Here is a 27,147-nt window from a genome sequence, read left to right as displayed (position 1 = left end):
CTAGCTGGACAAACTCCCTCATTTTAGGCAAGGAAAATTGGGTCAGGAAGTAATTTGTTCAGGCTGACTTTGTAATAAATGTTAGCAGTGAGATTTGAACTCATGCTCTTGGCCTGGAGAGCCTATGTTCTTAGTACTATACCACTGCCTAAATGAACTGTTCAAACCAAATTGTTGTAGAGAATTCCAAGTCATTCCCTGATCAGTGTTGCAATGCCTTCACAATCTCTAAAACATCATCAGGATCATTTTCTAGATAAGTTTAAGAACTAGATGCCTTTTTTTAGAAAATATGGATTCACAGCCTTAAGTCAATGGAGTATCTGGTGTGTTCAGAGAGGACTAGCACCTCTGGTTGGAGGGCTTTTTCAGAGCTGCTCATCCACATTTGGTGTCTACCTGTCACTCATCTCTCACCTATGGCTCCAAGAAGCAGTAGTAGCCACACCCTAGCAAACAGTTTCTAGGAAGATAGGCTAAACCAGGTTGAGTCCTCAAACCTGGCAGTGAGTTAAAGGGCTATCTACCCCATGCATTCAAAGACTTCCCCTCAATGGAATGGTAGTATGAGAACATTTTGTTCCAATGACCATAAAGGTGGTGGGAGTAGGCATTGTGGGGTGTTTAGAGCGTGGTCACATATCAAAGACACCAAGATCATTCACAGCATCCTAGGTCATGACCAGTTTTCTTGACTTTTGTCTCACCCCTAGTCTTTGACAACTCAGAAGGAGATAGTGAGGCTGATGACTTTATGCAACTCTACTTCACTTAAATCCAGTTCATTCACAAATCAAGACATCACCCCATCTTTCAAAAATAAAGGATAAATAACAAGTAGTCCAGTAACTGTTATTCCTCCTGATTGTCCTGTTTCCACTTCCCTTCCAATAATACTGGAAATATCCCAGTTGTTCCTTCCTCTTACATTCAAGGACTTGCATAATCCTCTGCAATCTCTGTCCCCTTCTCAACATTCCCATTGTTCCTAGCATCAGCCCTCATTACCTCTTGCTTGGAAATCTATTATATTGAGATATAGTTATGATCAACTTTTAAAAAATTCTTGGACCCCAGCTCAAGAACTCTTGCCTTAGAGAATTTCCTGGGAGCAAGGGGAGCTTAAGGGACTTATCCAGAGTCACTCTTTAATGTGTCAGAGGTGGAAGATGAGACTACGTCAGCTCTCTCTGTACCAGCCAGGCTGCCTCTCACTCTGCATTTTTATATACTTAATAATTACTTGTGGGTTGATTGATTTCTTTGTTGGATTCTTGTAGATTTACTTCTCAATCAATTATTCACTATGTCTCTTTTACTTGCTATCTCAACAGAGGGAAGGGGCAGGAGAATAAGCATTTATATAACTACTATGATCCGTTCACTTATACTAAGCAATTTTTTCAAATATTATCTCATTGGATCCTCTCAAGTACCCTAGGATATAGTGATATTATTTTTTCCATTTTATAGTTGAATAAACTGAGGCAAAGAAGTTAAATGACTTGCCCAGGGTCCCATGGCTACTAGATGTCTGTGGCTGAATTTGAGCTCAGACCCTCCTGACTCTAGGTCCAGCACTCTATCCACTTCACCAACAGGTGCTGAGAATGCAGAGACATTAGACATTTAATTTGCAAAATGAGGAAGAAGGAGGTGGAGTCAGTGTAATGTCACTTGAACTGCACTGAAAGTGAAACTACACTTGAAATGGGTGCAAGCAATATGAATTTTAAAATGTCATTTAAGTCCTTTGAATCTTACTTTCCTCAGCTATAAAATGGAGATAATGATACTTGCATGACCTCCTCTACAGGATCATTATTTTGAAAGAATAAATAAGTAAGGAGTTTTGTAACTGTAAAGTGCTATGTAAATTAAAGATGCTATTATCATGAAGAATAATCATTGTTAGGTGACACAATGGATAAGATCAGGGGGCCTGGAGTCAGCAGGAGCCCACTTCAAATTCCGTCTGAGACACAAACCGTGAAATCCTAAGTAATTCACTTAACCTGTTTGCCTCAGTTTACTCATCTGTAAAATGAGAATAATAAAAGCACCTATCTTCCAGGGATGTGGTAAGGATCAAATGAGATAATATTTGTAAAGCACTTAGCACAGTGCCTGCCATAGAATAGGAAGTATGTAAATGCTAGCCATTATTATTATGTCTACCTAAATTCAGCACCTTATTTCTTCTATCTTTGCTTGTATCCCAATGTCTAAAACCAACAACAACAAAAAGTGTTGAATCTGGGGTCAGAAAAACTGGATTCCATCCCAACCCTGACCCTGGTGACTCTGGTCACTTGTGGGACATTGGACGATTCACTTAATCTTTTCTCTCCTTAGTTTACTTCTCTACAAAATGAGGGGGTTAGACTAGTGAACCCTGAGGTCTTTTATAGCCCTAAATCCATGGTCCTATGACTGCAATAAATTGGATATATTCGAGTTGAATTTCTTCTCCAGTTCCCCCCTGGTCATCCCATTTTCATACTTGTCCATATCCAAGGATTGATACAATCAACTTACAACCAACAAGCCTCTGTTTTCCCAACACTTGCAAACTATTTGCCCATCACTTTCCCCTTCCAAAGCAGAGCATGCCATGATGATTAATAAGGATGCCTGTCAATCAAATCCTAGGGACCGTGATGGCTAATAGGGCATTCATTCATCAGCCATCCTGGAAAGTGTAAATTCTTTTTGCTGGAGAGGGCACTAGGACCCCCCAGACTCCTGGAAGCAGCCGGCTTGGCAAGGAGTCGGCGGCAGTGAGCTGCGGGCGCTGTTACACAAGGCAGAGAGAAACCGCGGCAGCAGCAGCGGCAGCGGCGGCAGCATCAGCATCTGCATCAGCACCAGCAGCCCCAGAACAGCGGCAGCAGCACACGCTGAAGCATCTGTCTGTCCTCTGTTCCTGCCAGTTGAAAGGTATTTACTTACTCTTTAGCACTCAGGTTCGTAGTCTGAAAATTCCCCTTTGGTGCTGGCTGAAGACTGATGCTCTGGAACGCTGGGTCTCTCCCTGATGGGGTTCGTACCGTATTTTGTTTTATGTTTCAGCAGTGGATGGAAGCAACAGTGTCATAGAGAGATGGGCTAGTTATCTCCCAGCCTCTGAAATCGGGAGATATTTGGGGCTGTAAGTACAGAGTTCGCAGATCTCTGTCACGGTAATTGGCTGTGTGCAGGGATGTTACATTTTCTCCTTTCTCGTTGAGAGACCAAAAGGTTTAACATGTCATCTGTCTTTCTTTTTCCCATCTGTACAGGGAGAGAATTTAGACTCTGTTAGGGGGAAAAGAAAACACACAAACAAAACCCAACAACCCTAATTACAGGCCTGAAACTAACACTTTAGAGCAGCTGGGCTTGGCTCTTTAAGCCTGTGGTCTTAGAAGTTGAATTTGCGGGGACTTTTGCATCCTTCAGTACTAAAGAGAAAGAGATTTTTGGCTCAGTGCTGCAGGCTGCCTTATGTTTTCTGGGTTCTGTTTTGCAGGCTTTAAGGGTTGTTTGTTCTCTCTCAAATCTTTGCAGTGGTGCAGTGGAAGAAGGTATTTACATTTGACGGCCCCAAAGCTCTTATCTATCTTCAATGTAATTACCTCCTTGGCCCAAGGTGATTAAATAACACCATGCTCCTCTCAAGTGGAAAGCATATGAAGACAGCCATAGTTTGCTTTCTCTTGTACTGTATACTATCTGCATACACCCCATGTTTCATTTAAAGTAGTTTGAACAGGGTCATAAAAATTAAATCATACTTTGCACTCTCTCACTGTTCAGTGGTAGTGGTTCTGGGTGGTATGTGTATAGATTACCTATTTTCAAAAAATAGCAAAAATCAAAATAAAATCCACCAACCTTAAAGATTTAGAGAAACCTTACAAGGATAATTGAAAATTCTTTAAATTACTTGCCTAAATTGATATAAATAACCTGAGGATGCTTTCGTAGGACCTTGGTGCAAATGTCAATATATTATCCAACATATTTTGACCCCAGTCTGCCACTTACTCCCTTGGGCAAATCACTTCACTTGCTAGGCTTCAGTTTCCCCCTCTGTAAAAATCAAGGGGTTGGACTAGATGACATCTAAAGGTCCTCCCAGCTCCAAATCTATGATCCTCTGATTTTGGTTTCAAATATTTGGTCTTATATATAGAGCCCTGATCTAGGACTCAGATCTCTAATTTGGACTCTGCCAACTTTCTACCTGTGGGACCTTGAATAAATCATCCTCACATAACCTCTTTGTGCCTCAGTGTCCTCATTTGTTAAAAAAGTGGAAAGACTTCTTACTTCTCAGAATCAAAAGAAATCATGGCTGACTTAGGACTTTATAACCTGGAAAGCCCTCCATGGAGCAATGTGTAAAAATTGTTGCACAATCATAGAATCTTAGCTTTGGAAAGAAACTTAAAATCCCTCTTCTATAACCTTCTTCCCATTCAGCAACCCTGTTCTATGCCATTTTGTTGCTGTCCTCATTATTATTACTTATTTTTATTTAGTTGATGATTATGTGTGTTTCTAGCCATTCCTTTCTATCATTTGTGCCTCTAAGGTAATATCCTTTTGGCCTTCAGGAGAGAAAACATCAAAAGCAGGTGTAACAATGACATTTACATGGCTATGTATGATTTATTGAGTGCCGTGATGAGTATTATTTGGTCTTCATAACAGTAAACAGGGTAAGTCACATTATCTCCATTTTAGAGATAGAGACTAGACTGAAAGTGATATGATGTAATATGACTTGCCCAAGGTCACATTGTCCGTAAGTAGCAGATCTGAGACTCTTCTGACTCTAGCGGTCTAAAGAACCTCACTATCCTTTAAGTAAGAGCTTAATTCTTCAAACCATGAGTAATTTTAAAAAATTCTTGCCAAGCATGGTAGTTCTTGTTCAGCCTCTGTTACAATTCAAATATATAACCATTGCTTGCTAGACTTGGAGTAAGGAATAGAAATTCAGATTTGATGTCTGACCCTTAACTACCTATGTGACTATGGAAATTCACTTGACCTCTCTGAACCTCAGTTTCCTTATCTGCAAATGGGAATTACTCTGTAAGACTTATAATGCTTTAATGAAATAATTAAACTAATTTGAAAATTTAAATCAGTATATTAGTGTCAGTAATAAAAAGACCAAATATACATAGTAAAGATGATCAATATAGTTCCTGTAGGGTATGAGTAGGATCAACTGTAGGATGATAGATCAATCATCAGGCATTTATTAAGCACCTACTATGTGTCAGGCACTGTGTTAGATGCTGGGGGACACAAAGAGTAAAAAATCTATGAGTATGCCCATGCTTACACACATGTGTGTGCTTGTACCATACACCACAAACAATTGAATGATAGCTTAGTATATCAGGTCCAGGGCACATGTCCCCTCCAAGTTGCACAGATGATGATAAGGCAAATAAACTTACTATATGGGTAGCTAGGTGGTACTATAGTGCATAGAGTGTTGGTCCTAGAGTTAGGAAGACATCCTCCTGAGTTCGTCTGGTCTTAGACACTTACAAGTATGTGACCCTGGACAAATCATTTAACCCTGTTTGCCTCAGTTTCTTCACCTGTAAAATGAGCTAGAGAAAGAAATGACAAACCATTCCAATATCTTTGCCAAGAAAACCCCAAATGGGGTCATAAAGAGTTGGAAATAACTAAAAATCTGACTTAACAAAAATGACTTATTATATCTGCAAACAATCTCTTGTGTCTTATTCTTTGGATTCAGTAGATCTGATGAGTTAGAGAGAATAATGATTTTTTAAAAACAACAAATAATATACTTGAAATAAGAGGCAATGTGGTACAGTGGACAGAGAACTGATCTCAAAGCCCACAATACCTGAGTTTGAGTCCTGCGTTTGATATATACTAGCTATGTGACCCTGGATAAATTCTCTGTAAGACTATAAGTAGTAGAAAAGTGCTGACCTACTTTTGCAGAGGAAATACCTCACTGGGAGTTCCTACACCAATGAAACCACAGTTTCAGTCTTTATCACTGTATCCTGAAAGGGCATTATTGAGTACCAAGTCAAATGTATAATTCAGTTTAACAAACATCCATCAAGTATCTCTTAAATGACATTTACTGGGCAAGCTTTGGATATTCAAAGATGAATAGGCTGCAGTTTCAAACTTATAATTGCATACACATTTGCATATAAAATATACTATGATAAGTATAGAGGAGAGGACCAAAGTGGTGTGAGAGATGCAAGAAGGGCAAGTTCACATATAGCTGGAGGGATCAGAGGGAAATTCTGAGAGGACTCCTGAGTTGGGCCTTAAGGGTGAGATAAGGATTTCCATAGTCAGGGATAGAAAGAGGACCCTTCTAGGCATAAGACACAGTGACACAGTGTTCCCAAAAGCCCAGAGGCTGGGCAGGGAGACACTGGTGGGGAGTGGGGAGGGGGTGGCAAATGGCCCTTTAGTTTGGCAAGTGGGATATTTGAAAGAATAATTATGAGGTAAGGCTGGAAAAGTAATTTAGTTCTAGATGGTAGAAAGCATTTGATGGCAGGTGAATTAATGAGTTTATATTTTATGTGGTAAGCATTGGGGAGCCATTAAGTATTTGTGGTTTGTGTATGTCTGTCAGCATAATTGGGTCTCAGTCAGATTTCTGCCTTGGGTACATTACTGTGGCAGCAGTGTAAAGGATGGATTAGAGAAGAGTATGGCTGAAGTCAGGGAGGCCAGGATGATATTGTAATAACTGGGGCAAAAGGAATGAAGGCTTAAACTGGAATTTTATTAGGGGAAGTAGAAAAGAGAGGGAAAATTCAGAAAATGCAGAGGAAGAATGAACAGAACTTGGCACCTAAATAAGAACAATAATAATAGCGAGTATTTATATAACGCTTTAAAGTTTAGGAAACACTATATATATGTATTATTGCTATTGTTGTGTTTGTTTTTCCTTCTCGAGGAGGACCACGGCATCAAGATGATGACATGACTTGCAGTTGACTTTGATTTGAGTGAGGGAGGCTGTGCAAGGTCACCAACCTCACTTTCTCCTCCTGAGCTATCTGGGTCCAATGGCCTGATATTCATCAGGATGGCTGGAGATGGCCCAGGATGCAATGTGGAACCCTGGCCATATGTGTGTATGTATATATGTGTGTATATGTATGTATGTATGTAGATATATATATTTTTATATATGTGTGTATGTGTATGTATGATGTTTTATATAATCTTATTTGATGCTAACAACAATCTCAGGGAGTAGATACTATTATTATCCTTATTTTATAGATGAAGAAACTGGCTTGTTTAGGTATAATGACTTGCCCAAGGTTACACAGTGTCTGAGGCAGAATTCAAACTCAGATCTTTTGACTCTGATTCCAGTATTTTACCGACCATACCAACTAGCTGCCCAGAAAAGATGATTTCTAGTTTTCCAGGCTGGCTGACTGAATGAATGATAATGTCATTGATAAAAATGGGAAAGTTAGGTTTTGGAGTGAATATAGTTGATTCCATTTGGACGATGGCAGGGCATCCATACATTTTACCATACTTAATGTACTTTTCCATTAAATTCTTTGCATGATTATGTATAATGCATTTGAAAGGAATGAAAATGGGTACTCATGGAAACTAAGAGCCCCTCAGCCCTGGAAAGAGATAGGAAGAGCATCATGTTTGATTCTTCCAAAATGGACTTTTAGAGGGATCAACCCCACCACATTAGCAGGATTAAGAAAAGTGGACTAATCTTGTAAATTGGATATCAAAAGCCCAACCTATCTGGGCTAAATAGCTTTTCCCCCTTATTCTGGGATTCTAGCAGGTCATTCAGAGTTATGTGGCACTGGATACATGGGGAAATCTTTCAATTTGAACAAGTGATTCATATTTGGAGTTTATTTATACTCTGAGAAACTCAGTTTGTATTCCAACATTCTTGGAATTAGCGTTTGAGTTCAGCCAGGTTTTAGGACTTCTCTCATGGTAAAAACTAACAAACAAACATAAAAGCTAAGCAGTTATACATATTTAATTTCTCAGAGAAATTGCTATTTTTTTCTTTACTTTAACTACCATGAAAAGCCAGAATAACAGTTGTCCTCCTACTCTGGCAAGGACAACACATGTATAGGGCCAAGTATTCTTGCCTTAATGTTCTCCTTAGACATTCATTGGGAAGGGAAGGGAACCAGCATTTCTATAATGCCTACTATGTTCCAGGGGGGCAGCTAGGTGGTGTGGTGGATAGAGCACCAGCACAGGAGTCAGGGGGACACGAGTTCAAATCTCACCTCAGACACTTGACACTCACTAGCTGTGTGACCTTGGGCAAGTCACTTAACCCCAATTGCCTGGGTCATCTCCAGTCATCCTGATGACTATCTGGTCACTGGATTCAGATGGCTCTGGAGGAGAAGTGAGGCTGGTGACCTGCACAGCCCTCCCTCACTCAAAACAAAGTTAAGTGCGATCGTGTCGTTATTTCTCTGATGGCATGGTCTTCTTTGGCAACGAAGGATGAACACACTCTGTTCCAGACGTTGTCCTGAGTGCTTTTATAAATATTATTTTATATGACCCCCACAATAACCCTGCAAAGTGGGAAATATTATTACTGTTTTTTACACTGGGTGATGGTGATGGTAGGCTGAGTTGTTCTATCAATTTAAATCTAAGAATAGGAGAATTGAAATAAAATAAAATTAGAGACATCCTGGGTTGGGTTCTACTGGATCTCAACGTTCTTCACTCTTTAATCACTAGCCATCTACAGTGTCAAAGTAGAGAGATCAAGATGTCATTTTTATCTTTGTATTCCCAATACCTTCCTCACTGACTGGCACATAGTAGGTATCAATAAAGGTTTACTGAATTAACTTGAATTTTTGGTGAAAATGATAGGACACATTCTATCTCCATGGTGGTATGATTATCAGAGAAACATATGTGTCTGTAATGTCACCCAAACTCAGTTCCATGTAAAAATACTTCAACTGATCATAAAGTTAGGATTGCAAAACTTTATAATGGCCCAGACTCCCCATACTAAGACATAGCTTCCATCTTTTTTCTGTGACCAAGCATTCTACATGGGGTTTGAAAGCTTCATGTAGTACCTAGTAGATTTGTGTGTTTAAAGTAATACATGATTCAAAGCTCCTTTTTCTCCCCAGAGGACTGAATGCCCCATTATTCCTTAATACAAGCATCAAATGATTTCAATCTAGTTAATTTGAATTTCATTTTCCCTTACACGTTGAATTCACTAAGTTCTGATAACAGATGAAATGACAAGAAATGATGAGAAATTGTGAATTCTGCAATGTCTCACAGCTGATATTAAAAATCTTCTCTCCTCTGAAAGCTCCAAAAGGTCATGAATCTAGCTTGTAACTTTCCAAAGTGCCATAGCATAATACTACTATTGCAACTACTTTCTACTTAGGAACATCATAGTTTTTCACAAAAATGAAAATAACCCCTTGAGTTAGCACAATTTCCTTTATTTTACCGATGAGAAAAATAAAATATTATGTAAATTAAAAAATTAGTCATCCCCATGTAAATGCTACTCTGTGGTATTGCATGTGGTAAAGATGTTATGCACACACACGTACATACACACATTCCCATTATGTTCCAATTTAGCATTGCATTTCCTCCCACAAGGTCTTATCCCTAAAATTACCCTCTCTTTGAGTTCTTAGGGACTTGGGTGGATTCCATGAAAAGGATTCATATCCATTCAGGAGCAAAAGCAGAAATTTAAACTTAGATATTTTGAATCTATGATCTTAATGATATGGGGACTCCTTTCAGTGGTTATTGATCACAACCCATCCATACTGATCATTCTGTGTGACTCTTGTTCATGTGCTGCCATAAATCTCCCACAGGGACTCTACCCACCATGCTCTTGCTTTCTTTCAGACCTCTTGATATTTAGTGAATATCAATGAAAGATGAACTCTGCCTGAACAAGACATTTAATTCCTCTACTTCCCCTCACAAAATCGTTGCCAGCCCCAAACTACTTGTACAAATATGTTCTTATGAACTATTTAAAAAATATATAGCTTCATTTTCTTTTGTTACAACCACTGTTTTCCAATAAACATCTAAATCACACCACTCCTCAACACTTACAAAGTACAAGCCTTAAAAACTTCGATTCCTAGGTTTCGACAGCTGGAGGTATCTGAGTCTCATGATTAAGTCACATTCTTAGCAGGAGGAGCTGAAGATTTGTAACTCACATCCTCCTTAGAAAAAGTCTGCCCATTCGTTAATTGTTAACCAGTCAGGGTTGATTTTCACTGATCAGGGACACCTCATTTTCTAAAGGTATTTGCTCACTTGGGGATCTCCATGATTTTGTCTTTGGTTACCAAGAAAGACACTGATCATCAACTTATTGATTATTTGCTAGACTAATTAATAGATTGATTATTAATAACCCAGGGGTAAAATCTTCTTCAATTGTTAACAAAAAAGAAAGATTTGTCTTTTAATTGGCACAGTAGGACATACCAAAATTGTTGGTTAATTGATCAGAGCTTTGCTATCTCTCAATTGTAACTTTATTTAAGTTGTTGTACTCAATAATTGTATTACATTGTCCTTGTCCTTCTGGTTTTAATACATCTGTTCATACAAGTCTCCCCACATTTCTCTGAATTCTTCATATTTGTCTTAAAGCACATTTGTATTCCTATAAAATATTTCAGGACTAGTTTTAGATGTCCCCCTGAAGAGGAGACAGCAGAGAACGTAATCCCTCCACAGCCATGTTGCCATTGATTACATCAATAAGTCTCTTTTATGAAGAAAATAACATTTTTTTTCTCAAAAAAATGCCAAGGTGCAGTAAGTTTCAATCAGACACAGAAAGAGATGACAGAGAAACAAGCAAGTATTCAGAAAGGCCTTTTACCATATAGAAAGCAATGGTAAATAAGTTCTAATGTAAGATTAATTTTGGTATATAAAGCACATACAAAACATAATCAGATGTGGTAGTATAAATTCTTTTCCTTTTACTCATGAAAGAAACATTTTCAACAGTTAGAAACAGAACTCAGTGTGCTACCTTTTAATAAGAAGCATTTCTTAGTAAGTGTGGATTTTATTTCTGCTTCTACTGGGGAAGATGTACACTACCATGGTACTGCTTAAAATTTGAGCTTTTTTTAAATCAAGTAAGTTTATTCATATTTCTTGGGGGTAAAAACATTCCACACAGGTCATTAAAACATGAAAGAAATAGGAGAGGAATAGAGGAGTGAAATAAGAGTTGGTCATATCAATTTCCCATTTAGTTGCTCTACAGTCATATTATTTGTTCAAAATTTAAGGACATTTCATTCAATAGTTAGATTAGCAAACTTTCCAACTACCAAAGTGAAAGAAAGAAGTGAAAAGATTATTCTAACTCAAAAAGAAGAAATGATTCAAAGATGTAAATTGTCTTTAGCCTTCCTTAACTCAAGATGTATTTTCTATGTGGAAGCATTAGATGTGCTGTCCTTCTGGGCTGTCTTCTTTAAACCGTCCTTTTTTTCCAGTAGCTCAGGTAGGTTAGCTTACAGACATTGAGAATGTCTTCTTCTTTGAGGGATTAAAATCCTGCCAAGTTGATTAGACACTGCTCTGGCCTTGAGTTCAAATCAATTTTCAGGCTCATGTCTTTCTATTTTAGAGTTCCTTGAATATTTCAGTCTCACTGAGAAACTACTGTTGTTTTTTTTCTTTTACTGTTCCAAAGGAAATAAAATTAATCTGTGTAGCCACAAGAGTACCACAAACTTTCCATGGCTAGGTAGTCTACAGAAGTGAATTCTAACAGGATGCCCTCCTATGATACTTGGGAGATGTTGAGTAAGTCACTCAATGTCTCTTGGCCTTCTTTCCTCAGTTGTTAAACAAGGAGGTTGAACTTGATTATCTCTATTTCCTTCTGGCCCTAAAAACCTATTATCCATCATAAAAATGCCCAATTCCTTTAACTTATTCTCTAAAATGATTTGTAGTTTCTTCACTATTCTGGCAACTTTCCTTTGGACACATTCCAGTTGGTCAACATCTTCCTTGAATTGTTTTGAAACATCAGTGTTTTCAATTTCCATAATATACTGTTGACTCATCTTGAGTTTGTAATCTAAGACCAAAGATCATTTTCTCATCAACTCTTGCGCAGATGCATTTCCTCCATCCTGCACCTCAAATTTATGTCTTCTTCCCCAGTCTGAACTCCAACTGCAATTCAGACATTTCTCACTGGATGTTCAGTAGATATCTTAAACTCCTCCCATCCAAAATTGAACTGGTTATCTTTCCCCCTCAACCCTCCTCCCTACACCATATCCAAATTTCCCTATTACTGATAGAGGAAAATACCCTCTCAGTTCCCCAGATACACAAGGTGAGTGCCTAGAGCCTTTCTCAACTCCTCATTCTCTCTTACCACCCATATCCAATCTCTTACAAAGGCCAGTTGATTTCACCTTTGCAGCATCTCTACAATTTTTCCCATTTTCTCCTCTGAAATGCCACCACCCTGGCTCAGGCCCTGATCACATCATGCTTGGACTATTGCAATAGCCTGGTTTATTCAATTTGCCTGCCTCAAATCTCTCCTCACTCCAGTCTATCTTACATTCAGCTGCCAGTCATTTTTCTAAAGCAAGGGTCCAAACATATCACACTCCCCTTTTTCTTCCCCCAATAAATTCTAGTGGCTTTCTATTGCCTCTAGGATCAAATATAAAATTCTCTATTTGAAATCCAAAGTCCTTCATAACCATCACGACCCCCTTCATAAACCTTACTTCCTAACCATACTCTTCAATTTGGTGATACTGGCCTCATGGCTGCCCCATGCACAGGATCTTCCATCTTTGGGCTGTCTCTCATGCTTAGAATGCTCTCCCTCTTTATCTCTGTCTCTTGACTCCCCTGGCTTCCTTCAAGTCTCAACTAAAATCTCATCTTCTACAAGAAGCCTTTCCCAACCCGTCTTAATTCTATCTAATTATCTATCTATCTAATTATTTCCTATTTTTTCCATATTTTTTGTACACATTTTTGTGTTTTTTAATTATAATTTATTTTAATTATAATTAAAAAAATGGCAGGGAGGGAGAGGGGATAATTGGTGGGGAAATACAAATGCTATAGCAGCCAGGGTTAAAAGGCCCTAGATATTCAGAGACAGATGCTGAAATGCTGTGATCTGAGGAGCTAGAGTCCAAAGGGGGAAAATGAGAGAAGTAGATGGTTGTCTTCCCCAGCCCCTTGCATGAAATTTCCTTTCAGTCCAGGAAGGGAGCTGGAGAGGTTGTGGATGTAGGTAGCAATCAACAAAGCTGACCTTAGCTTTGACAATACAACCCATCTACCCTAAGAACAGGATTTCCAAATTAAGGGTTCAAGTTAAAGAGCAGCCCAGTGCCCAGACCATCATTAAGGAACCTAAACTTCACCCTTGGTTCCCCTCAGGAGTAGGTATGGGGGCTCCTATCTCAGGTCAGTTGGGTATCCAAGGCTAGAGCCAGCCAGTTAGTGATCATTTGGTCAATCCTGCTGCCTTGACCCAATCTCCAACAGGGATTTGACCACGGCGGTATAGTGAGGAGTCCAGTCTCCCAAGCTCTTCTAGACATTGCTAGGTAGGGAAGATGGAGGAAACGTCCTGGGGTCATTGGTTCAGAAAGGGAAAACATTTCTTTTTAGCTGAGCACAGGACTGGGGACTCCAAGATGGCAAAACCATATCATTAGAACTATAAGTCCCTTGGTATTCACCTCTTCCTTTTTGAAAGTCTGTACACTGACTCTATCCCCACTGTGTTTCTCTCATTCTTTCTGATTGTTCAGAGACAATGATCAGTAAAGACCATTCATCAATCATATCTGCACATAATTTTGGTCACCATAGAGAGTTCAGACATCCTTGATGGCTTGAATTCATTGAAGACAGCTAGCTACATGCTTTCCTGTTATCTTGTTTTGGTTTGCAATTCCAAGTTAAGCACTTCTGTTTCATACTTTTTATACTTGTTATTTTGGTTGACAGAGAAAAAGAGAGGACTTCTTAGTTCCCATGGGTCAGTGGCCCACCTTTTCCAAATCTTTCTTCCTTGATGCTACGCTGTTTCCTCTCTGTTTCCTCAAAATCTTTTTCTTCTGTTTTCCTCTTATTTCCAATTTTCTTTCCAGGAATACTTCATTCTCTTTGGTAATAGGGAGAGTAAAGAAACCTTTTGTCTCACCACACAAGGAGATTGACCTATATTTTACACATATATAGAATTAGGGGAGGAAGGGGATCTGAGAGAAACAAAAATATGGTGCAGTCTCATTGAGTTGCTGGCATACTAGCCTCACCATTCAGACTTGCTGAGTTTCTGTGACTTTTGTTGCCCTTTCTCTTGCTAAAGCTAGGTTTTGCTGAGTGGAACATTCTTCTAACTTTTCCCAGTCTTTTAAAAAATTGTCTGTACCTGTTTTGTCAGATGTTTTTGATGTAAAAGAGATTCTTGCCGACATTCTGTCTTCTGCCACGTCTTCTAAAACATCCAGTTTGCAGCTACTTTTCTACTTCTGTAATGATAACAATAATAATATGTACCATGTATATTTAACTTTAATGTTTACAAAGCACTTTACATGTATTGTTTCTGTAAGTAGGGGCTGTTATTATTCCCATTTTACAGACGGAGAAACTAAGGCTGAGAAAGGTTAAGTGCCTTGTTCAGAGTCTCAGAGAAGTTAAGTGGCTGACTAGATTTGAACTCAGTTGTTCCTGATTCCAGGTCCAGAATCCTATCTACTGTGCCACCATGGCACCTCTTCCTCTAGATTCCTTTCTTTCACCTACTAGTCAGTCAGACAGCCTGATTACATCTTGTCTCTGCTGGGCCGCCATCTTTTGTACATACATTTAAACTGAAATTTTTCTTTTCCTCTCAAACTAGCTTTCCCACCCAATATCTCTGTTTCTATCAATGGCACCATCATTTCTTTTTTTTATAAATATATATATTTTTAATTTTTTTTGTTTTCAACATTCACTTCCACAAGATTTTGAGTTCCAAATTTTCTCCCCATCTCTCCCTGCCCTTCAGCCCAAGAGAGCAAGTATTCTGAGTACTCCTTCCCCAATGTGCCCTCCCTTCTATCACACACCCTTCTCTTCTCTTATCCCCCTCCTCTCTATTTTCTTGTAGGGCAAGATAGATTTCTATACCCCATTGTCTATATGTCTTATTTCCCAATTGTATGTAAAAACAAATTTTAACATTTGCTTTTAAAACATTGAGTTCCACATTCTCTCTCTTCCTCCCTCCCACCCACCCCATTGAGAAGGCAAACAATTCAATATAGGTTATACATGTGTGGTTATGCAAAACATATTCATAACAGTCATATTGTGAAAGACTAACTAACTATATTTCCCACCATCCTATCCCACCCCTCATTTATTCTGTTCTCTCCTTTGACCCTGTCCCTACTCACATGTATTTGCTTCTAATTACTCCATCCTCCCATTTGTCCTCCCTTTTATCATTCCCCCCTTATCCCTTTCCTCCCTACTTTCCTGTAAGATAGAGAGAGGAATATATTGGGAGAAGGGGAAAGGAGAAAGGGAGAGGTAGTATGGGGTAAATTATCTCACATAAAAGAGGCAAGAAAAAATCTTTTACCATGGAGAGGAAGAGGGAGGAGGTAAGAGTGAACCCTACTCTCATGGGATTTGGCTTAAGGAGGCAATAACATCATTTTCTAGTTAACTCTATTTGGAAACTTGACGTCATTCTCTCCTTTACTACTGCATAGAAGCTACCAAGACCTGTCAGTTCTTTCACAATGTTCATCTCTAACTTTCCATTCCCCTATCACCATTCTAGTTAAGGTCCTTACCACTTCCAACCTGGATTGCTATTTGAACATACTAACTAGTATCCTTGCCTGTAGCCCATCTGTCTTGTATGTCACTGCCAGGTTAAACTTCCTAAAACACCACTTTTATCAGGTTAATTCCATACTAAAAAACAGAAACAAAAATACCATCAACAGTCTCCAGGTACCTAAAAAAATGCCATCCATTTATGACACAATCTCACCCTGTGCTACCTTTTCAGCCTCTTTCTTTGCAATATTATCAACATTGTGCTTCTGGATTATTCCAGTTTCATATTCATGTACACAATGCTGAAAAGACAATTCTGAACAATCTCAAATTTTCAAATCAAAATTAGGTTTTGAAAACACTTGCTCAATGAAGTCATATTTCTCAATTCAATAACAAAACAAGTTCTTGAACCCTGTACTCCATTCAATTTTCTTCTCACTTTTCCCAAAATACATTTTATACTTCACTGCCTGAATATCTTTATCATTCCTAGAATGCTTTTCTTATTTCTCTGTATCCATTTAAATCCTAATATTTTTCAAGACCTAACTTAAATCTTTCTTCCGGTATTAAGGCTTCCCAGATCACACCAGCCCACAAGGCCATATATTCTCACTCTGTGCTCCTATAACATATACTGCCTCTATGACTGGCTCCATAATTAAGCATGTAAAGTCTTCTGACAGCTTGGGTATTGTTTTACCCAATTATTTATCTCATATTTTTTTTTTAGCAAAACTTGATTGTAAACTTCTTAAAGGTAGGAATCTAGTTTTATAGCCTCAAGTGCAGTGTCTTTCAAATAGCAGAAGCTTAGCAAATATTTGTTGATTGACTAATTAACTGTAACAAAATTACTCAATTCTTTAAGCCTTAATCACTCAATAGGCATTGCCTCATTCAGACTGAGACCTGTTAAAGACTTTAGCTTGAAAATGTCAAAGTCTCCTGATGCATCCTGGGCCATCTCCAGTTATCCTGATCTATACCTGGCCACTGGACCCAGATGGCTCTGGAGGAGAAAGTGAGGCTAGTGGCTTTCAACAGCCCTCCCTCACTTAAATCCAATTCACTTACATATCATGACATCAGCTCCCTGATGTCATGGTCCTTTTTGAGAATGAAGGACAACAAAAAACAAAAATTAGTCTTATAGAAGCAAAGCAAAAATTACATGTTTAAAGGGATGAGTGATGATACTAAAACCAACAATTCAAGTTATTTATATCAGACCATGCTGTCACTATTACAGATAGATATTTTCCAATTGGCCCTGGGATTCTGGAGTATTTTTCCATTTCCTTCAACCTTTGTGGCTTTTTGGCATTTTGGAGATTAAATAGTTTAATTCATCCACAAAGGTAGATAAAAGAAGATCTATTTATCTGTTTTTCCTTTCTCTCCATCTTTTCTGATTTTCCCTGAAGCAAAATTATGCAGAAGAGGTTTTGGTAGGGGAACTGTAGGGGCAGAAGGTTGTTAAGATTTGATTTTTCCTTAATCATATGATCCAATTTATTATTTTTTAAAAATCTCCATTGCTCAGTTAGAATAAGCAAATACAAGGGATTATGGGAAAGATAGGAGACAAGGAAATCCCAAAGCAAAAAAAAAGAGGAAAATCTCATTTTAAGGTTTTATTATTTTACTTGAATACATGTGTAACAAACCATTGAAAAACTGCATTCAAGTACTGTTTGGAGTGTGCAGATTTTAAAATATAAGCTAAAATACATAAGCTAAAACAAAGATGTTCTTTTCTTTTGAAGGGAGTACTCAGTCTTAAGTCTAGTTGCTAAAATGATCCACGATAATCAGAGAGAAAGCTTAGTGAATACTGTTAACTTTGGTGGCCCCTATGCTAGAAAATTACTCATTTTTTTCTTTTCTCTCCTGGTCTTCTCCCTTCTCCTTTCCCTTTTTCCTTCTCTCTCTTTCTCTCTTTTCCCTCTCTTTCTCCCTCTCCCTCTTTTCTCCCCTTCTTCTACTCTCCCCCTTCTGCCTAGACACAGACACATACATACATACACAGAGAAATCATTGACTTTTGTCATGTGAAATCCTAGACTCTCCTTATTTTTACCCTTCTTTGTATCCCATTTTCCCCATAAGAGAAAATCTGGAGCCAGCATTGAGATAATTCAGCAGAAGGAGACTACTTAAAAGCAACTCAAGGGAAAATTCTTTGATAGAAGCTGACACATTGTTCAATTCTTAGTCTACTGTAGCCCATACACTGAGGCTAACTTAAGCAAATCAATAGGATTTTGTTTTTAGAGAGGCTGCTATCTAGGACTCCAAAGGCATGTGCCAGTTATGTTTCAGTTTAAACAATTTGTCCTTATGTCTATTTCAGCTTAATAATAATTTGTTGAATGAGGGTTGAATGTTTCTTCAAACGAATACTGCCAATGGCCAATTTTTAGTCATTAGCTGCAAAAAAATTTTCTTTTATCAGTGTCATTAATTTCTTCTATTGCTACAAATTGCATTCAATGTTCATTTATCTAGCATTTATTAGTCCCCGCTCTTAGGTTCCAGGAATTGTGCTAGGTGCTAGGGATACAAAGTCAAAACAAAAACATTCCCAGTCCTCAAGAAACTTATATGTATTAATGATTTTTTTGTATTTTTGTTAGCAAATTTGAACCCTGAAAATACTTTTCAAAATTCATTTAGCCCAGAAAAATGAAGCTCATTCAGCCTGATACTATATATATTTTGCAATGTGAACTCATCACCTTTGTTATAGATTTCCACACTTCTCTTATTCCTATTGTATTTTATTAAGAGACTATAAGCATCTTGCCACAAATACTCTCAAATGTTCTCCAGTTCTCAAATGCCCATGAAAACATTACAGAACAAAACAAAACAAGATTGGAGGGAGGGAGAGGCAAAACAGTTATTTTGATTAAGCTCCTTAATTTCAGCTGTGCTAGATGTGATCATTTTTAAGCCCTGGAGATCTGACTCTATTTGTATTTTCATGACTGAGACGCACACATGACTAGCCTTAAAAATGTATTATACGGTAAAATACATTTCACATTTCATATAAGATATTCTTATAGCACGTATATAGATTATATAATAGAATATATTTTTAACAGGCATAGCTAAGTTCTACAGTGGATAAAGTCTAGAGTTAGGAACACATGAGTTCAAATCTAGCCCTAAACACTTCCTAGCTGTGTGACTCTGGGCAAGTCACTTAACCCTGTTTGCCCCGTTTCCTCATCTGTAAAATAAGCTAGAGAAGGAAATGGCAAACCACTCTAGTATCTTTGCCAAGAAAACCCCCAATGGGGTCATGAAGAGTTCGACACAATTGAAAACCATTCAACAACAACTTTATAATACCATTTTTTTCCCAAAATAAGATGAATTCTTTCAACAGCAGATACTCTTTCTTGTAAAGAAAAAAAAGGGATCCTGTCTTGTGAATTGACAATATAAATCTTTTAACACATGCATGAGAATGGTAATATTCAATCCTCATGTCAAAAGCCATTTCTCTGAGAAGCAAATAGCTCCATTAGAGAGCAACTGCTCCTGGCCCAGTAATCATGTAAAAGGGGCTTCTCTACTTTAAAAGGAATTCTTCAGTTGCTTTTGCTATAGATGAGCTGCCTTGAGATTTTTCAAGTATAAGCAGATTCCCACACACAGACCTCTAAACCAGGATTCATATACTGGTTGTGTGATCCTGGGAAAATCATTAAACCTCTCTCTAAAACCTAAGTTGCAGGGAAGGTGCTGACTGATATGGATCACCCAGAACTCCCTACACCAATGAAATCATAGATTTGATCCAAAAAAACTCAGCCCCCAAACCCACCAACCTACCCTCCAGGAAAACAAAATTATAGTGGGTTTGAATCTTCTACAGAAGAAAGTGGGAAGAAAAGTAATGACTTTCTTTTATCAGAAGTTTTCGTTGCTGTCCTGGCACCAATCAATCATTTGCTGATTGGAGTACTTAATGACATTAGAGATATTTGCCTCCAATAAATCAAAAAAGGTGAATAATCTATTTTTCTTCTTTGCCACCTAGGTCAATCTCTCTATTCATTCTCTCAGGTTCATTTCTTATAACACATATAAAAATCAACTAATAAAATATCTAAATAGGCTCAATACTTCTTGTCAAAATATGCTTCAGTTGGTACCTTTTATTCTTTGGGAGAAAGTTAGTTATGTAGTTGTCACTGACCAATCACTCTTCTGTTATGGAAGTAGGACACTCTTAGACACATAAGAGGACCTAGATACAGAGGGCAGCGAGGTAGCATCATGGATAGAGTGCTAGACCTGGAGTTAGGAAGACTCATCTTCCTGAGTTCAAATCTGATCTCAGACACTTGCTAGCTTTGCAACCTTGGGAGAGTCACTTAACTCCGGTTGCTTTAGTCTCCTGGTTTGTAAAATGAGATGGAGAAGGAAATAGCAAATCACCGTAGTATCTCTGCCAAGAAAACCTCAAATGGGGATCACAAAGAGGTGGAAATGATGAAAAAAATGATACAACCATAAAGAGCTACAGAAATTCAGAAGGAAAGCCTAGTATGGAGGCAAGTTTTTCTTATAAATCACAGATTCTGTTCTACATAGACATGAGATTATTTTATCATTATTTTGATTTGAGACATTTGCATTTTCCTTCATTTTTCGTAATTTCATAATTATTTCATTTTCGTATTTCATTTTTTATAAACCGGCTACTTCTACGTGCTTTCTATATCATTCTATTGAATGACACTACCCAACTTTATGTCTTATTTTACATTTTTTTCAGCCCTTCGTGTTGATAGCTCTATCTTGGACTTGTATCTTAGACATATGTAAGTGAAAATTAAGACCATAATATGAATATCTTGGAAATAGATCAAACTTTTTAAAAATGGAGATAATTAGGGGGAGGGATCAGAAGGTAGCTTCAGTGAAATGTAGCATCTGTGGATTAACTGGGGGGAAAACCTATTTGCATATTTCAGGGTGCATATTTTTATAAAGATCATGATCCCTTTTTCTTGCCGCAAGTACAAGTGATCTAGCTTCAGCTAAATATTTTCATGATCTTTCCTTTTATTCTTTTGATTAGCTCCCCATGTAGTCATCCCTATCTGAGAAAATAAGCACATACAAGGCCATGTGATTGATGGGGAAGTCAGCAATGGATGGAAAACAGATTTTTTTCTTGTCTTTTCTTTTTGATGCACAGGCTATATGGGGCATGTTCTGTTACCAATCACAAGTCAAGATTTTTTTTTTCTCAGTCATTTCACTATTCCAAAGTAAAACATTGGATTTCGTCCTCTAAGTGAACCCTTGGGAATATAAGAAACACTACATTTGATCAGGCTTTGGACCATCCACCTACTTTTCTATAGCTTACACAGCCCCATGGAATGTTTTCTGCTTATATATACTAGAGAATATAATATTAATATAATATAATATTCCCTTAGTGTTGTGTGGTGATGAGAATTTAATTTGAAGAGATAGACCTTATAGGTAGATCCTTATTCTGCTGCCTTAGTAGTCCTATGACCTTGGACAAGTCAATTGACCCCTCTCTAGGTCTCTACGCATTTGTAAAGGAAGGGTTGGAGTAGGATTTCTGAGGGTCCTTCCAGTTCTAAAATTTGTGTGGTTTGTCTTCTAAAGTACATATGCAAGTAGTACATAGTACACATATATATAATTTTCTTTGTACACTATGCCAAAAAACTAGCATGAGTTCAACTCATTTCAGTTCAGCTAGCATTTTTAAAAAGTCTATTATTAATGAAACACTATGCCGAGTGATGGGAGACATGCAAATATTAAATAAGACAGAGTCCCTTGTTTTATTAGATAGACCTTAAGGGCTAATAAGGAAATGTCCTATACACAGTGGCACAGCAGATAGAGAGCACAGGGCCTAGATTCAGGAAGACCTGAGTTCAAATCCAGCTTTAGATACTTACTAGCTGTGTTGCCTTGGACAAGTCACTTAGCCTTAGTTAACCTCAGTTTCCTCAACTGTAAAATGAAGATATTAACAGCAGCTACCCCATAAGGTTGTTGTGAGAATCGAATGGGATAATATTTGTAAAGTGCTTAGCATTTTACTAGCTATTATTATCATTATAATTAGTAGCTATTATTATCATTATCCATAATAAAACATGATAAGTACATAAATGCTTAAAGACAGCATTTAGTCTACTTTGCCTGGAACATCCTGTAGAGTACATGGTGGGAGAGAGGTAGAGGTAAGGGTAGATTGAGATTCTAGTGGGCCTTGTGTGCCAGCTAAGGAATCTAAATTTTGCTCTGTAGGCAATGAACCATTTAAGGGTTTTTGAGCAGAAGGGTAATATAATGAGATCTGTGCATATGGAAGATTAATGGGACAGTGCTGGTAAGGATAGATTGGAGAGGGAAGGGAGGAGAGTTGGTAGGAAGACCCATAGCGAGGCTATTGAACAATATAGAGAGCCCTATGTCAGCATGGTGGCAGTGGAAATAGAAATGAGATGGAAATGAACAATTGTGCTGAGGTAGAATTCAGACAACTTGGTGAATGACTAAATAGAAAATGTCTATCATTCTGATTGTTCTTTCTCAGTTTCCCTTAGTAATGGTCATCTACGGCATGACTACTAACTCACTGTGAATATATAGCAAGGCTCAGTCCTAGGCCCTTTTTTCTCTGTACTATCTCACTCAGTGATCTTATCACCTTTATGAGTTCAGTTGTCACCTCTAAGCAGATGTTTCTCAGATCTATCTGTTCATTCACCTAGCTAGCTATCTGTCTGTCTGTCTACCTACTTATCTATCCAGCCTTATCCACCCTGGCTTGTTTCAAGACTCAGTTCAGATACGCTCTTCTGTAATAGATGCACTTACTACCTAAACTGCTAGTTCCTTCCACTCTATGTTTATCTTTCATCTACATCTACCTCCGATATTCACTAACTTCCTTCAAATCTTAGCTAGTCTCACCTTCTACAAAAAGCCTTTCCTACTCCTTAATTTTATGCTTTCCCATTGAGATTATCCCTAATTTACCATGTATATTCCCTATATGTACATAGCTATTTGCATGTTGCTTCCCCTTAGACTGTGAGCTCCTTGAGAGCAGGGATTGGTTTTTGACTCCCTCCCCTTTTGTGTATCCTGCAGTTAGCACCATTCCTGGTACATAGTAGGTGCTTAATAAATGCTTGTTTCCTATCCCTGCATGTATCTTGGATGTGCCTATTTATATACAATTATATACATGTGCCAGTTTATTTACATAAATGTAAAGTCCTTCGAACAGGGAATATTTTTGGTTTTTCTTTTCATTTGTGATGATTAGCAGAGTTTCTTTTTACATGGCAAGTGCTCAGGCAATGCTTGTTGATTGATTGATTGATGTTGTATTAGTTCAGCCACAGGCTTGTCATTTATCTCATGAGCCATGGTCTAGGCTTATCTCCAGATAATCCACTTGATTGGGAATCATTTGTGAAAGACAATCTTTTTAAGGTTCTTCTTACAGGAATGCTATTCTGTTCTATTTCTTAATTACTTTGACAGGGACTTCACTGTATTCCGTATTGTAATTCCATCTCATTGTGGAGAGAGAGGTATTTCATTTAGAACTGCCAAAATTTTGGAAATGTATTTTTCCTCTCCTATTTTAATGCTCAGCAATTTGTTAGTGTGTTATGATGTTAAAATTGTTAAAATTGTTAATGTGGTATGATGCGACATTCATCTGGGACCTGGTTCAAGGGATGTGATGAAACTGGTCAGTCAGTTTCGAATTTCCAGCTTTATGTAGCCATCTGGAGGCTAGTAGCTAAAAATGTGAATTTCCTCAATTCAATATTTTTTTAAAATGTAGGGTAAATTCAACGTTTTTGTTTAAAAGTAGGGCGGGTGAACCTTATGGATCATCCCATCCTCTCCCTTCATTTCATAGTTAAGGAAACTGAGACCCACAATGTTTAAATGATTTTTCCCAAAGTCACTTTCCCAAAGTTGTCTGAGGCAAAACTGGGGTTGGATTCCAGGTCCTCCCCACAGTTCCAACCCCTTCCTTCCTGTTCTATGCCTTGAGGGATGTATGGGAGTGAAGAGGCTAGGAAACTGCTGAAAAGATTTCATTAAACCTCAGAGTATGTCATATATGAAGTATATCTTAACTACAATCTTATTACTTAGTAAGACTTGTATTTAGAGTTGACACTGAAAGCTAAATAATAGGCTTTGCCATATCCCCTTCATGAAACTATGTCAGCTTGAATTCTTTCTAAAGCAGATACAGACACACGATGTAAAGAGGGAAATTGTTGAATTTTCTTTCTTCAATGTATTTAAAACTAAGAAGGATTTAGACTGCAATACCGTAAGTGCATTATTACCTAAAGTTGAAGGGCAAGCTCTCAGGGTCCCTATGCTGTACACATATACATGCACATATATGATATATACATATATGTGCATGTAAACACATATACACATGCACATATTGATATACATGGGGATGTGTATGGGGCATATAGGCACACATGCGCCTACATGGGGGGACAATGTGAAAGCTGATGCTGAACGATTTCCTCCTGGCACTATTAAATGGGAAACCTAAGCATTTTGCAGTCTGAAAGCTATTGCTGCAGGCACAGGCATGTTCCAGCACACAAGTTAATGAAGCATTGAGAGAGAGAAAGAGAAAGAGAGAGAGAGAGAGAGAGAGAGAGAGAGAGAGAGAGAGAGACAGACAGACAGAGACAGAGACAGAGAGACAGAGACAGAGACAGAGACAGACAGAGACAGAGAGACAGAGAGAGAAAGACAGAGAGACAAAGAGAGAGAAAGAGAGGGAGAGAGAGGAGAGGGAGAGAGAGACAGAGAGAGACAGAGAGAGAGAGAGAGACAGAGAGAGAGAGAGACAGAGAGAGAGAAAGAGAGAGAGAAGGAGAGGGAGAGAGAGAAGGAGAGGGAGAGAGAGACGGAGAGAGACAGAGAGAGAGAGAGAGAGAAGGAGAGGGAGAGAGAAAGAGAGAGTGTGTGTACATGTGTGCATGAGAGAGAGAGATGACAAAAAGGAAAAATGGATCTTGAGTTGCCTTTTTCTAATCAGGACACATCACCATGAGTAAATCCTCCTGAGCCAATTGTTCTTAAAGGTGAATTAATCACCATCAGGAAGCTATGCACCACAGGGGATGGAGGCTCCCAAGAAAGCCACATGATAAACCGTTCTATGACTCATAATAGAGTATGGAGTACAGAGAGTTGAGTCCTCTCCTCTTCATGCAGTTAATTTTATAGCTAAAGCTAAAATATGCTTTCCTCTTCCCTACAGCCAACATCTGTGATTGTGAAGGTTCAGACTATGGGATGGACAAAGTAACAACAAAATGTCATTCCTCTCTGACTTGGGCAGCCTTTATTGATTAGGTTACCCCCTTTCCCCTGATCCCACAACATATTTACCTTCTTATTTTTGTTTTACTTCTACTAATATAAAAATTGGTTTGCATTTTCCTGCATACACTAAAGATGCTGCCCAATAGCATTCTGAGCTCTAGAGGAAGGAGAACCAGCTTGAGAATAAATACTTCCTGTGGTATATGTTTTTGCGTTTAAAACAGAATAGATGAAGTTTGTAAAGGCAAATCACAAGGAAGACATGGCAAATAAGATGAGGGAAGGAATTGTGATGTCACTGAAATAAGGAACTCCCAATGTGGAAACTCCATCCACCATTGCAAATCTGCAAAGTGATGGGAAATGTATATTATTTGACAGGTGCCTGGGGCCTTAAGAACTTAGATAATCTGCCCAAGGTCTCAAAGCCAGTATTTGTCAGAGGCAGGACTTTGAATTCAAGTCTTCTCTACCCCTTACCCTCTGCTCCAGGTTGCAGGGTTGAAAATCAAGCCTGAAGAAATAGGGTTGTAGAATAATCTGGCCCCCTGCAGGTGGTGCTGTAGACAATCCAATCAACGAGAGGTCAGCATATGCCATGCTGGGAAGGAGCAGGTCAAAACTTGCTATGAATTTTTCTATTAATAACAACCGAAACTACCAGGATGTCTTCAGTCTACACCAGGTGAAATACAAGGAGGGAAGTTCTTTCCAGTACTACCCCTAAAGTTTAATGTCCACATCATAATACCCCATGTGGTAGCCAGAAACAAAGATGATTATTTTCTTTCCTTGTAATCCTTTAGTGTCCACCTATCACTCAACTCTCACCTGTGACTCCAAGAAGCCATTCCATACACAGTGTCCACACTCCAGTAAAACCATCTCCCACGTGGACTAGACCAGGTTGAGGATAACCAGCATGCCTCAAATCTGTCAGAGAGTTAGGAGGGTATCTTCTCCAAGCATGTGCAAACTTCCTTAGCGGAATGGGCAAATGATAGCAGTTTGCTCCGATGGTCATGAAGGTGGCTGATGCAGGTGTTGTGGAGCACTTAAGACATCAAGGTCATCCACTGCATCTGGGGTCATTGCCAGTTGTCCTGACTTTTGTCTTGTCGCTGGACTTCGATGGACTTTCAAAGGGAGTCACACACCAAAAAAGAAGCCAGAGATCTGGGGAGAGAGTGATGCAGAGAGGAGAAGCATTGTTCATTGATGAGAAGGAGGTATGTGCACATGCACAACCCCTCCAGGGAACCATGTGCAAGGAGGAACTTCCATAGATGAAGAAGATCAAACTGAAGAGTTCTTGGACCAAGCAAAGGAATTCTTGGTCTCCAAATCAAGTTCTCTAACCCAATAGAAATTAGAACCAACGAGCAGAAAGAGGCAGAAAATGCACAGTATGGAGAAATAAAACTGCTTCAACCTTCACTAATACTGTGAGTTAGGTGGACTATATGGCTCAGATGAAGGTGGGAGTGATTCTCAATCCTAAATGCTTTTTCTTTGATGGGTCCCCACTAAGGTTATTATAATAAATCTGGAAGCCTATATAGATCCTTAGGGAAATGGGGTTCATTGCTTGACTCTAATACCCTTTAGTCCTTTCCTTTTGGGAGAGCCATATTTGATGGATCATTATAAGTTGGAAAGACTATGTATGTCCCAGGGAGGTAGAAGTTGACTAGAGAGGGCAGGAGAGTTGTCTTCATTGTTCATGGACTTGGGACTGAGTTAATTGCAGGTTGTGTTTGTTTCTTTTTTCTGGTCAAGTTAAATAAAGTTTGG

The sequence above is a fragment of the Notamacropus eugenii genome, chromosome 4 (genome assembly GCF_028372415.1).
Source record: "Notamacropus eugenii isolate mMacEug1 chromosome 4, mMacEug1.pri_v2, whole genome shotgun sequence".
NCBI lineage: Eukaryota > Metazoa > Chordata > Mammalia > Diprotodontia > Macropodidae > Notamacropus > Notamacropus eugenii.
The sequence above is the reverse complement of the archived record's forward strand: the minus strand, read 5'-3'. Positions refer to the sequence as shown.